The sequence below is a fragment of the Blennius ocellaris genome, assembly GCF_963422515.1.
Source record: "Blennius ocellaris genome assembly, chromosome: 12".
NCBI lineage: Eukaryota > Metazoa > Chordata > Actinopteri > Blenniiformes > Blenniidae > Blennius > Blennius ocellaris.
This window is the reverse complement of record NC_137661.1, coordinates 1,717,492-1,730,127: the sequence shown is the minus strand read 5'-3', so window position 1 is coordinate 1,730,127 and position 12,636 is coordinate 1,717,492.

Below are 12,636 nucleotides of genomic sequence, written 5' to 3'. Positions count from 1 at the left end.
TCTCTTGATTCTTTCTTTAATTCTGTGATTTTTCTTCTAAAGTTCAGAATCAACTTCAGACCGAGAGCACACAAGATGACAACATTCAGGAGTGTCGATGAGCTGAAGCTTTAATTTTGGCAAATCTTGGAAAAATCTGAAGTTATTCTAATATATTGTGTATTTAAGTAAACCAAACTTTTAGTGCATGCTAGAATTTTGAATATTACAAATTTTATTTATCCGATGTTTGGACTCAACTCAGTTTCTGTCCATTGTCCCCTAATGTATAGTTTCTAAGTGAGGTGTCGCATTTTTATTATCATTTCAACACAGAAAATGTAACATTTGATATGGAGCCTATTTTTAATGTGGAAACTTTGAATTCTCTTTACATATCTTTAAATGTGGGTCTGAAACCAACATCTGCCACATAAAATGTGTTTCCAACAAGTTTCTTTTTTAGTAATATTGGGATATACTATATAGCTATATAGTTTGTTTCAGTAGCGCACAGACAATCTCACAGCCTTAACATATTCCTATATATGTGTGCGAGACAAGTAATGAAGTTGGTATGAGTAAATGTATTCTCTGCATTATAGTTTTGTTAATGGACATTTCTTACACATTATTTCCTTAACTTTTGTGTAGGAATATGTTTTGTAGATCTGGAGGACTAACACATGAGAAGTTTCTACCCTATTTTGAAAGTATTCTCACATAACACATAATTTGATACATAGTTATCTGTTACAGTTTGACAGTGAAACCATTACTGATTTGTGGCACAATCATGTAATGCAGCTCTATTTTTGTAAACAAATGATCATGATTTGAGTTTTAAATACTTTGTCTATGAAATGTTTTCAAAATATCTAATATATATATATATATATATATTTTTTTTTTTTCTTCAAAGGATTACTTTGTAATTTTCACTCGAGTATATTTGTCAGTGTCACGAAGCAGTTCTATACAATAACAGTTGCAGCACGTGTTCTGAATCACAGGGCTCGTGTTGCCCGGTCCAAGATGGCGGCTCCTCGACGTGTCGCTCCATTACAAGCGCACCACGTGTTTTGAAATAAACTCTACATCCTCCTCTTCTGGGCCCAATGAGTTATTTTATTTGACTAAAACTGTAAAAATGATGAAGAAATATTCGAACAAACGGGTTTGCACAACTCCGGTTAATGCTAACAGAGTTTAAGGGAAACATTAGCAAGTTAATCTCCGTTTTTTCCTGATGTGTGAAGAATCATCAAATCAAACTGAAGCTGGATTGAGATTGTAATCCCACATTGCTGCAATACCAGGATGATCATGTGGATAAGGACCTTCACACTTCAGAGGAAAAGTACTGAGGTAGGACACACTGATTTCACAAAATACAGGATGCTTCAGAAAACAAAATTAACACTAATTTTATGGACTGTTTGGATTTATAATGTACAACAGAGGTAATTATCTGCACATCCCACAAACATCTTTCTGATGAAAAAAAAAAAAAACTAATTACCTCTTCTTATTAATTAGCATATATATATATATATATATATATATATATATATATATATATATATATATATATATATATATATATATATATATATATATATGGATTGAATTCATTCCCTATTTGTAAATAGTTGAGACAATTGATGTTATTTACCTTCATTAATTCAACATGATATCATACCTGGGGAGTAATCGAATCCATATGTATTTATTAAGTGCTTGAAACAATCACAGGGACACAAAGTGCATGTTTTCTAGTTGTCTGGCTGGACGACTTGTACAAACCATCAGGAACCACTACACGTCACTTTATGACACCGGAACACTTCCACTATTACATGTTTAACTGTAAAAACTACAGAGTTTAATTGTAACATGTGCTGAAGGGAACTGAAGCAGAGACGCAGAAATAGTTTGAGAGAAACTTGTGAGGGACTGGATATACAGTAACAATGTAGATACTAACAACAACAACAACAATAATAATAGTGACAATAATAATTGTGCATTGGAAGGTAATTTATTGCAGTCACTGTATATAAGAGGTTCTTTCAAATAAAATCCCCCCTAGTTCGTCCCCATACATAAATCGGCCTTCCGTGGTTCTCCAACCCTACGATTAAATGTACAGCTTTGCTGTATGGTAAGTGTCACTCATTCTCACACAGCAACAAGGTTTAAATGCAGTTGCTCCTTCAAATTAAACCCTGAACTACCTTTCGTTCTCCTGGAAGTGAGCAAAAGGGCGGTGAGTAATTGTTAAATGTGTTTAAAATGTGAATCGCCGTCAGTGTCAGGACCTGTAGAGTTTCCCTCCCTTTCCACGGATTACATGTGTGCATGTTTGTGAAATACTTGAAGCGGGAGAAAGGAGTGAAGATCAACGTGTCTCCCTCTCATGCCGGCTCCTCTTGAAAGACACGCTCTCCACACTCATGGAGTGTTCCTCTGTTTGAAAGGAGCAACGTAAAGCTCTCACCAGAGCTCTGAGGCATAATCATGACACAATTAAGATAATTTCCCAACGACCGCTGGTGGCAAGAAAAGCAATTTTTCCACCTTGTAATCGAGTCTGTCTGTCAGATTAAGATAGCAGGTGATTTGAGGGAAATTGTCTTGGCTAACTCTTTGGAGTGGGATCCAGGAGGCCTCAGGTATCTCTTTGCCCGTTGAGGTTGCCCGCAAGGTAATGCAGTTTTTGATTTTTGAAAATGAAAGAAACATTCTGAGCGGTGGATTTATGTCTCTGGGCATTTGTCGTCTTATTACCTGCCTCTGCTGCCATCTCACTCCTGTATCTTGGAACATGAAAGAGCCAAGTGGCCCGTTATCTCTGTCTCACTTTCTTTCTCCGTCTCCCTTTTCTGTCTTTCACTTGCCATCCAGTGACAAACTCCAAAAGCAACACATACGGAATGAGATTACCATACGAGGGGGTGGAAAAGCGAGCAGAATGTCAGCCTCTCGGAGCCGACCTTAGACATTTCAGTCAGGGGGAAAAAGGAAAACCTGTCCTACTTAGTGAAAGATCTCTGTGAGGAGAGTGTGACCGTGTTTGCTTGACACTTCAGTGAAACAAAGGAACTTAAACAGCTGCAGCATGAACCCATGTTGATGATTTAATACATTTTACTCACTTATTTTCAAATTCTATTGTGTTCATGGGCAGAAATGTTCTTTTCTTTTATAGCTCATTTTGATGTTTGATGAAATCACAGTAATAAAGTTGCTCAAGCTGCACCTTTCATGAAATGTGAACAAAAAAAAGAGATAAAATAAGTATGATTTAATGAACAGAATTCGACAATTAACCTTTCTAGTACAGCCTGACAGTTTGGCCCCTTTGCTTGTAATGATGAGGTCATGGATTTATTGTGAATTACCAATAAAAACAAGTGAAATAAAAGTTATCAGGGAGTGAGGAGAGAATGAATTTAGTCAAATTCCTCTTTTATATGATAATAGGTCAAAGATTCAATTTAAAATTAACATTTGTCTTAAAAAAAGTTAAAGTAAATCCAAACCACTTTATTTATATAGCACAAAGTGCTGCCAGTGATCAACAGTATAGAGAGATGAAAAAAAAGTGTAACATTGAACCTCCATGTCTAATAATCAAGTGACTGTAGGTCATCGGTGGAAGATTTCATTGATTTGACTGAAAATAAAGCAGAAGCCCTTGTTTTTAAGATTGATCTATATTCTAGAGATGAGAGGGAAAATGAAACTGTATTCTAAAATGTTGCTTCCACCTGCTGCTGTGTGTCAATTCCCCTTAGAGCTGATGAAGTAACATCATCTCACAGTAAGAACACGACTTGGCTTTACTTCCTGCTAGAAATGTCTGAGTGGATCATAATAATACCAGTTGTCTTGACGAAAGGCTTATTTGTTTTAGTTCTATAACTGTTGGATGTGTGCAGGAGCCTGAAATAATCAGGTACATTTGCATGTGACACATTTTCTCCTGTTGATTTCCAATTCTAAAGCTATTTAAAGTGTCCATTTACCACTTTGCTTACAGAAACAGTGCATGGTGATATGTTGAATTATTTCCTCTGCCGTATGTCATCCCCATTTATACAACCATACTAATAAAGTTCCTAGTATTACTAAATAACAAAGACAAACGGCAGAAATGATAAAGAGTCTTTAACGCTCTCTGCTCCTCTTTTCACTCGCAGTGCAAAGATGATAAGAAAAAAAAATACACAATTTGAAAGAAACATTATCCTTCTGAGAGAAATTTTTTTTTCCACATTTGTTTCGGGGGATTGTAACGTGATTGCATTTGTTTGCTAAGAGGGTTTGTCCAACTTTATAACATTATTGTCAGCATTGTGATATCTCCTGATTCCAGTAAAACGGTGTAGCAGCCATGGAGTGTGAATCGCTCCCTCCACTAGATGGCATTGATAGACTTGGATTAGATGCTCCCTTGCTGAGGCGGCAGCAGCAGCAGAGCAGCAGCAGAGTCGCATAGTAGCAGCAGCAGAGCAGCAGCAGCAGAGCAGCAGCAGAGTCGCAGCAGCAGAGCAGCAGCTCATCAGCTCTCCTCGTCCGTCTGACACATGCTAAAATATGAAGTGAAGAGAAGTGGAGCTCACTGAAATCCGTCTGTTGGCCTGTTCCGCTGCAGAAACTCTCCAGGAAGGCAGGATGAGTGAATGTTGTTCCTGAACAGCTGTGATCATGTGATTGTTTTGCCAAAGTAGTTCAAGGAGAGTTTTTAAGTGAAAAGGTAAAAAAAAAAAAAAAAAAATTCCTGCTGGTGCTGATGGGAAAGTACATGATTTAAAAGCGAAGGTCTTGGAGATGTGAAGGTTTTGCACTGTGTGGTTTTGTATCACCGTTTATGACCAGACCGAAAACACTACTGAGATACAGAGATACGGACGCGTGGCTCCATAATATACTGTTTCAACCCATTTATCAAACAAATTGCATCATGCAGTCGTAATGAGGCCGATTTCTCACGTCTGGGCCTTTCATCCACAGCCACGCCGCACCATTCATCTTTAAAGTTTTCTCTCCAGTGTGAAAGAGGCAAAAGAAGAAAAAAGAAAAAGAAAATAGGCCGGATGTTTTCCTCTTTTGAATTTTCACATGTTATTTGCTAAAAAAAGAATCCTTTCTCTGTCTGTCGAGGTCAATTTGGATTTGGTGGCCCTGGCAGTGAACAGCGAGGGCAGAGTGTAGAATCCCCCGCGATCGACACTGGCAGAGGCCAATCAAACGGCGCGAGGCGACACAATCATGTGCCAGAGAGCACAACGTCCCCCGACCTGCCCCCCCCCCATTTACCCCCAGAAAAGGCTCGGCTATATGAAATTTTGCTGAACTTAAAGAGTTCTATAAAAAAAAAAAAAAAAAAAACTATCCAATTTGCCTTGTGATTTGCCCTGCATGGGGTTTGGCCCGGGCGAGAGAGTGAGAGAGAAGGGGGGGGGGGGCGAGAGAGAGAGAAAAAATTGAAGCGTCGCCTTTTCAAGCGTTTTTGAATCCGTTGACAAGACATGAGCACCGTATCGCCAGATGTTAGGCAGAGAATGGGCAGTCCACACGTCTCGAGTGTTTATTGCCTGTGTCAGCACTTCTGGAGAGGAAGCAGGAGAGGAAGCAGGAGAGGAAGCATGGGAGGAAGCAGGAGAGGAAGCAGGGGAGGAAGCAGGGGAGGAAGCAGGAGAGGAAGCAGGAGAGGAAGCAGGAGAGGAAGCAGGAGAGGAAGCATGGCGGGTCCGGACAGAGCGGCCAGCAGGGGTCACATGTGGCCAGGCAATACTTCCACTTTCTTCTGAGCTCCCACTTACTGTTGAAATGTCGAGAACCAAAAAAATACTCCGATCAAAATGTTCCATGCTTGCGATCTTTGGTTCTGGTTCATTGATCTACTTGATCTTATTGATGTTCTGTTTTTCATTTCTTGCCTTAAAACCACAGCTACAAAAGCTACGTGTGTCTGTCCGCGAGAGCCAGACTATAAACATCCAGACTCACTACTTGTGCACACACACACACACACACACACACACACACACACACACACACACACACACACACACACACACACACACACACACACACACACACACACACACACACACACACACACACACACACACACACACACACACACACACTGGGAAGACTGACACCACATAAGAATAGAACATAATATTTATAGAGCTTTTTATTGAAAAGTCTAAAGGTGGAAATGTTCAGCTTATTGGTCGAAGGATGTTTCAACAGGGTTTCATTTGTCTGCGTATCTTTTGCCATTTAAATCCACTAAAGTCTGTTTAGAAGTGTAAAACGAACCAAAATCACACATCCAGAGGTTTTCTCTGTGACTGATCATTTAATAACAGCATAGTTCATAAATGATGGCCTCAATGTCTGTTAATGTTACACCCGCCTCAGTTTCACTGTCCAGTCACTGTCATGTACGCTTTAGACGACCGCTGTCCTGCTACATATTGTGTTGATTTAGGTAAGAAATCAGTTTTATCCTCAGCATTATGTTCCAGATGTTCTAAAATGGACTGACCTGCTCTCGTCTTATACACACTGTTAGTGTTGGAGACAGTCACAAACATATTCTAAAGTTTTATTTGTTCACTAAATGTTTGTATAACAGCTTTTTACTGTTGATGAATTCCTGCTGGAAATGAGCACAGCCCATTCTGTTGGCATGCATTTTCTTCGGCTTTGTTTTGTTGTGACGTTCAAGTTATCTGTTCCCAGATCAGCGCTCTGGACCGAAACACATCCTGCTATTTGTTTTCGAATAGTTGCTTGCCACTTAAACGAACCTCAGGGAGACGAACAAAAACAAAACGGTTCAGGTGAGTGGCTTTCTTTACAAAAAGGTGTCAGACGGCACGCCATGGTGTCGTGTCACTGCACGCTGCGGCCCGCCGCCGCCGCCGCCGCCGCCGCCGCCGCCGCCTGCCCTCGCCCAGCCTGGTTTCTACGAGGCCACATGAGGCAGCGGCACGCGCTCTTTATTTAGCAGCTTCTTGTCTTCACTTCTCTCTCCAAAGCTTTGGTCCATCAAAATGGACGGCAGCTGAGCTTCGTCGTCACTAAAAGGCGGTTTCGGGTCGGGGTCATCCGTTACAATCAAACACTTTTGCTTCCAAACAGTTTCACATCTCTGCAGAAATCAACGGCCGCGTACAAGTAGACACCTTGTTGTTCTGATTTGTAAAAATCTGGATTCGGTTGCGTCAGAAAATGTGAACTTTTCTCAGATTGTGACATGAAAGTGTCTCGCTTTCATTAAACGCCTCCACTGCTTCTGCAAAGCATTTCTGTGGAAAAGGAGAATTTAGCTCTAAAGACAGAAGCAAGCAAATCTTCAATGCATGCACACAAAGGCTGCTGTTGATACATGAACATTAAATAAACGAGTGAATGAATGAATAAATGTGGTCATACTTGGTTTCTCAGACACATATTGTGTGTAATTCATCAGTAACAACATTAAACTTAAAAGTTATCTCTTGTTTTAAATCATTAAAATCATTTTGAAATGTCTTTTCTGTGCCTCATTTCACTTCATTAATTATTTTGTTTCCCCCTTCAAATATTTTGGGGAACATTGCGTTTGCTCTGTGGTGAAAGTGCCAACATTCCTGCTTTGGCCGATGGTGAACACACAACGCAGACATCCAGTGAGCGACATGACAAAAAAACTAACTTTCTCAAAGGTTCTATTTATTTTTATGCAACAAGTTCTTTTAAACAAAACGGCAAGAGTGAACTAGACTTTCCCACAATAGGAAGAGAGAATTATTGATCTCTCCAGGAGTTGGTTTTATTTTTCCCTCCAGGTTTTTCAGTTTCTGTAAATCTGGATATTTTATTTCAAGGCGGATTTTCGTGTCACAGGAATGTTGTCCATTCTTATTGAAGTATTAATTGTGTTTGCGCTGTTAATCGGATGAGGCCTTTTTTTGACATTGCATATATTTGTATACTAATAACGATAATAATAATAATAATGAGTGCTTGTCTTAACATCACTGAGGATGGTTCTAACCCTGCCTCATTCATGTCTAAAGCAGTTTCAGCATTTTCATTTATACTTGCCAAAAAACCCAAAAAGGCAGCGGGTGTTGTTTTGTTTGAGCTTTGTGTGCTCTGGCAGATGTTTGATGCTGATGTTGAATGCATGAGTGACACTGAACTACACAAGTAGATAAGAAAGGAAGTTGTGCTTTTTAAAACAACAACAACAAAAAAAGAGTTTCCTAAGGTCTTAAGACAAGCATGCAGTTTTCTTTATGTGGCCTGCTGGTACCTTCACGCCTGTTGTTGTTGTTGTTGTTGTTGTGTGTCTCTTCAGCCGGCCTCGTCCCTCCCCTCGCCCCCACACCAGGTTCATGCTAGCTGGTGATGAAAAATGACTGCGAGGAAAAGGGGGATCTGCTGAGGCGCTCTCGCACAATGACATTGTCTGAAGTACAGCCTCCTCGGCTTGCTGCGCCTCAGCGACAGCCCTTTAGTATTTCCTGTCAAACAGAGCATTGTTGCTTTTAGTTCACCTTAAGTGTCTAGACAGTGGTTTCCCTGCTCCGTTGGTTCTCTTGGATTGAGGCCAAATCTTCACTCTTGGAGGCGATAAGAGTCTTATCTTGCTGTTAGAGGGGCTCGAGACTGGAGCAGAGCTCAAGTGAGTGTCAGTCAGGTGGGAGTGTGGGCACCTTTAAGAGCAGCAGGGATAGTCAACCGACTTACAGCAGCAACCGACAATGAAATGTGCAAAAATCACACCTGCGTCTTCACTCTGACTCAAACAGGCACTGAAACTTTTTTTTTGTCGTGTTTTGTGAAAGAGATTTTTTTTAAAAACCAACATTTTGAGTTTAATTTTCTCCCGGCTCCACAGAAGAGACCGGCTATTATTTATTCCACGGCCATGATTGTGGCGAGGTATTCTGTATTAGTAACACGTTGTGCAACAGACAAGGGCATGTGAAGGTGTCCCCTCGGTATACAAATGTGCGCAAAAAAAAAACTTTCCAAGTCACAAACCGCAGCAAACAGCTTGTGAACAATGCAAAACAAGCGCCTCCAAAGGCAGCTATTTACTTTTCCAGCAGCGCAGTGATAATTTATGAGATTGAGGTCATCCATTGGCGTACAATGAACAGCCCACATTCTTCCTGACAAAGGGCAAGAGGGTAATACAACGACTATTCAAGCGCTCCTCTTTATGCTCGTCTTTGCTCGGAACTGTTTGTTGTGAAAAGTCCAAGGTCCCTCAAGTAAAAAAAAATCAGGCTGTGGATTGTACGCTGGTCCTTGTTTGAAGTCCATTGTGGCTATATTCCCCAGCCAGGTAACACAAGAATGCTGCTTTTATTCTCAGAATAGTTGATCCACAATATTGGCAAATGGTCCTTAATTCCTCTCTATGCAAGGTAACTCTCCAGCTTGAAGTAATTCAGACTCCTTTCTTTTCATTCTGAATGGTGAGCTTGTGTTGCGAAATGAAAAGGATTCAATAGATGTGGATGATTTATTCAAGGAAAAAGCACTAAGACTTTGGAATGAGAAGCATGACTGTATTCTTTAGCGAAGGACACGTTATTTTCTACGACACAAGGCAAAATCTATGGCAGCTCAAATCATTCTGCAGCACACAAAGGAAATTGAATTGATAAAAGCGAGAGATGTGAAGGGGGGTACGTTTTTTTTTTCTTTTTTTCCAGAATTTAGAGATGGTCCCTGAACAGACCGCCGCAGCAATGCAAATTTCAAAGCCTGTAGCCTCGTGGACCATTTTATGGGACTTTTCAAGCCCTGGATGTAGCCATAGAAATATGGACTAAATACAGTTTGTCTCATGTTGCACAAGTGGATGAGAGAAGGAAAATAAAATATTCTATCTATCTATCTATCTATCTATCTATCTATCTATCTATCTATCTATCTATCTATCTATCTGTCTGTCTGTCTATCTATCTATCTATCTATCTATCTATCTATCTATCTATCTATCTATCTATCTATCTATCTATCTATCTATCTATCTATCTATCTATCTATCTATCTATCTATCCATCCATCCATCCATCTATCTTTCTTTCTCTCGACAGACACTTTATTCATTCAAGGGAAATTCAAGTTTCAAGCAGCCCACATACAAAATAACAAAAAAAAGTCCAGTAACATGAACACGAATGGTTTGTACACAAAATACTTTTCAAATCTATTGAAATACTAAATGTATTACAGTAAAAGTCGATATTTACAGTATTCAAGGCAGTAAGTGTAAACTGCATCAAACAATTAGAAAGAAACTCAGCCATGTTGATAAAAACTCATTATTTCAATTTAATCCAATTCAACTTTATTTATAAAGCACCAAATACAACGCAGTCATTTCGAGGTGCTTTTAACAGAGAAAAGAGAAAAACCCAATAAACTTCGGCATCAATACTGCATCTTTGGGAACTGATGTTCTATGTTAAAGTCTAATCTTCAGATATAGGAGTCAGTTTTGTTATTACAATCCTCTCCAGTATCTATGAAAGTTCCTGGGTCTTTGCAGATGTAGTGAGCAACAGGGTTCATTTCTGTTGCGTGGACACGTGGCCTAACGCTGCTGAAGTGAAGGTTTGTGTCAGTGACAATGGAATAAAACTACTGTTTAAGGCAGCAGACGTGCTGACAAAGAGCTCAAAGTGAGCATTCCTCATTGGTCTGTTGGTTCTTCAGCTAACAGCCCTGCATCGATCACACCTGTATTGAACTGGCCACTATATATTAGTTTTAAATCAAGAGTCCTGTATGTGCAGTATATGGTGTATGTTTATGCAGTGAGACATAATGTACCTTTTATTATTGCTGTGTGAACTTCTCATTGCCAAATTTAATGTCATTAAAGAAGATATGTTATAGAGTTTACAGATACGTCTCTCTACCTCACTGCAGGGACAACTATCATTTCAGTTCAATAGAAAGAAATCCATTCAATTTAAATATATAGTAATATCCCTCATAACAATACAATCATGCAATGAGAAACTGTGTTTCATATCTAATATTGTAATTTTTCAATCTGCTCAGAAATGTTATCCAGTTGTTAAATCATCCAGACATAGTAGCTGTGTGCAATAAGACAACTAGAACAGGCACTCGGTAGATCGCAGACCTTCGGCAACACCACATTTGTTTGTTAGCATCGCGAGCATGATAGCAGTTAGCTCAGGGGATGGGTCTGATCATTTCAGTATTGGTATCGGGTTCCAATACCAAAGTGATTCACGGATCGTAAATCCCTGATCCACGAAGCCTCGTCTGCTTTACTGTTGCTGAAATGACTCCACAGTGTTTCCCTGCCGCTGCTCTGCTCGCTGTTTGCAAAATGTGGACTGGATTTCGTGAATGGAGGCGGGGCTCAATGATACGCAAAGCAATGAGTCCGGAAATCCATTCCACAGTTTACCGCCAGTGAACAGGCTAGCATAGCAGCACTGTGCTATCCAACGTTTCATGACACTATGTCGCTGGTGACACTGCAGTCTGTGCTGCGCTGCTAAGGAATTTCTCCAGGGATTAATACAGTGATTGTGAGTTTTTAAAGATAGAACTAGTTTATAATGAGATGATGACGTCATGCAGACCCCCACATTGTCCTAATAGAACTAAAATACTGTGTCCTTTCCTCACCTTCTACTAACCTCAAGTTGTCTTTTGAGACAAAACATGCAAACATTCCTACACTTCATACTTTACTGAAGAGAGGAGTTTATTGCAGCCTCATATAAAATCAATAATAATGATAATAATAACAGTAATAATAATGAAGAAGAAGAGGAAGAGGTGCCTCTTAATTACTATGTATGGGAAATGTTTTCCCAGTTTTTGGGGATTTGTTCAGAAGCGGTTAGCCATTAATGTCACAAAATCGAATCGATTTGCATGTAATTCAGTAGTTTTCGAAAAAAGTTGCTAAAATACATATCCGTACAAACCAATAAATAAATACATGCAGGTGAAAACATATCCTTCTCTACTTTCGTAGGTAATTAGAGGTGGATGTAAGCAGCATTAAGTGCAGCTGATTTATTTATTTTTGGGGTTTAGAAGGTGAACAGACGTGAGTGTGTCTTTCATTACTTTTAAACAAGCCACCAATATTAGGTCACATTGATATTCAACATAATAATTTCTTTTTGCCACTTTTATCTCACTTGAAATCACATTTAATTGTGTATTTTCGGCACTACCTCTGTATTTTCTCAATTCGTGGCCGTTCTTTGTCCACAGTGTGCTGCTGTTTGTGTTTGGGCCTCACCAGTATAATCACAGTGTTTTGATGCTTCAGTAGTTCTGACATTTGATGGTGGCGGCTGTCAGGCCTTGTCTTGGATTAAGGGCAGCATCAGGCAGACATATGTCCTTTCTGCTTTTGTAATGGTTGGGTTTTTTTATCTGGGTGAAATATAATTTTTATCTCACTTCATTCAGAATGACAGTTCCTCAAAATCGCTCCACACCAAGGGATATTCATTACTTTTTGTAGACCTGCCTGGGTAGCCCGTCAACTTTTCATCTCGCTTCATCTCTCATCTATTTCACTCTCTCAGAAAGCCTGTTATTTTTTTCCTGGCAATTTTCTTG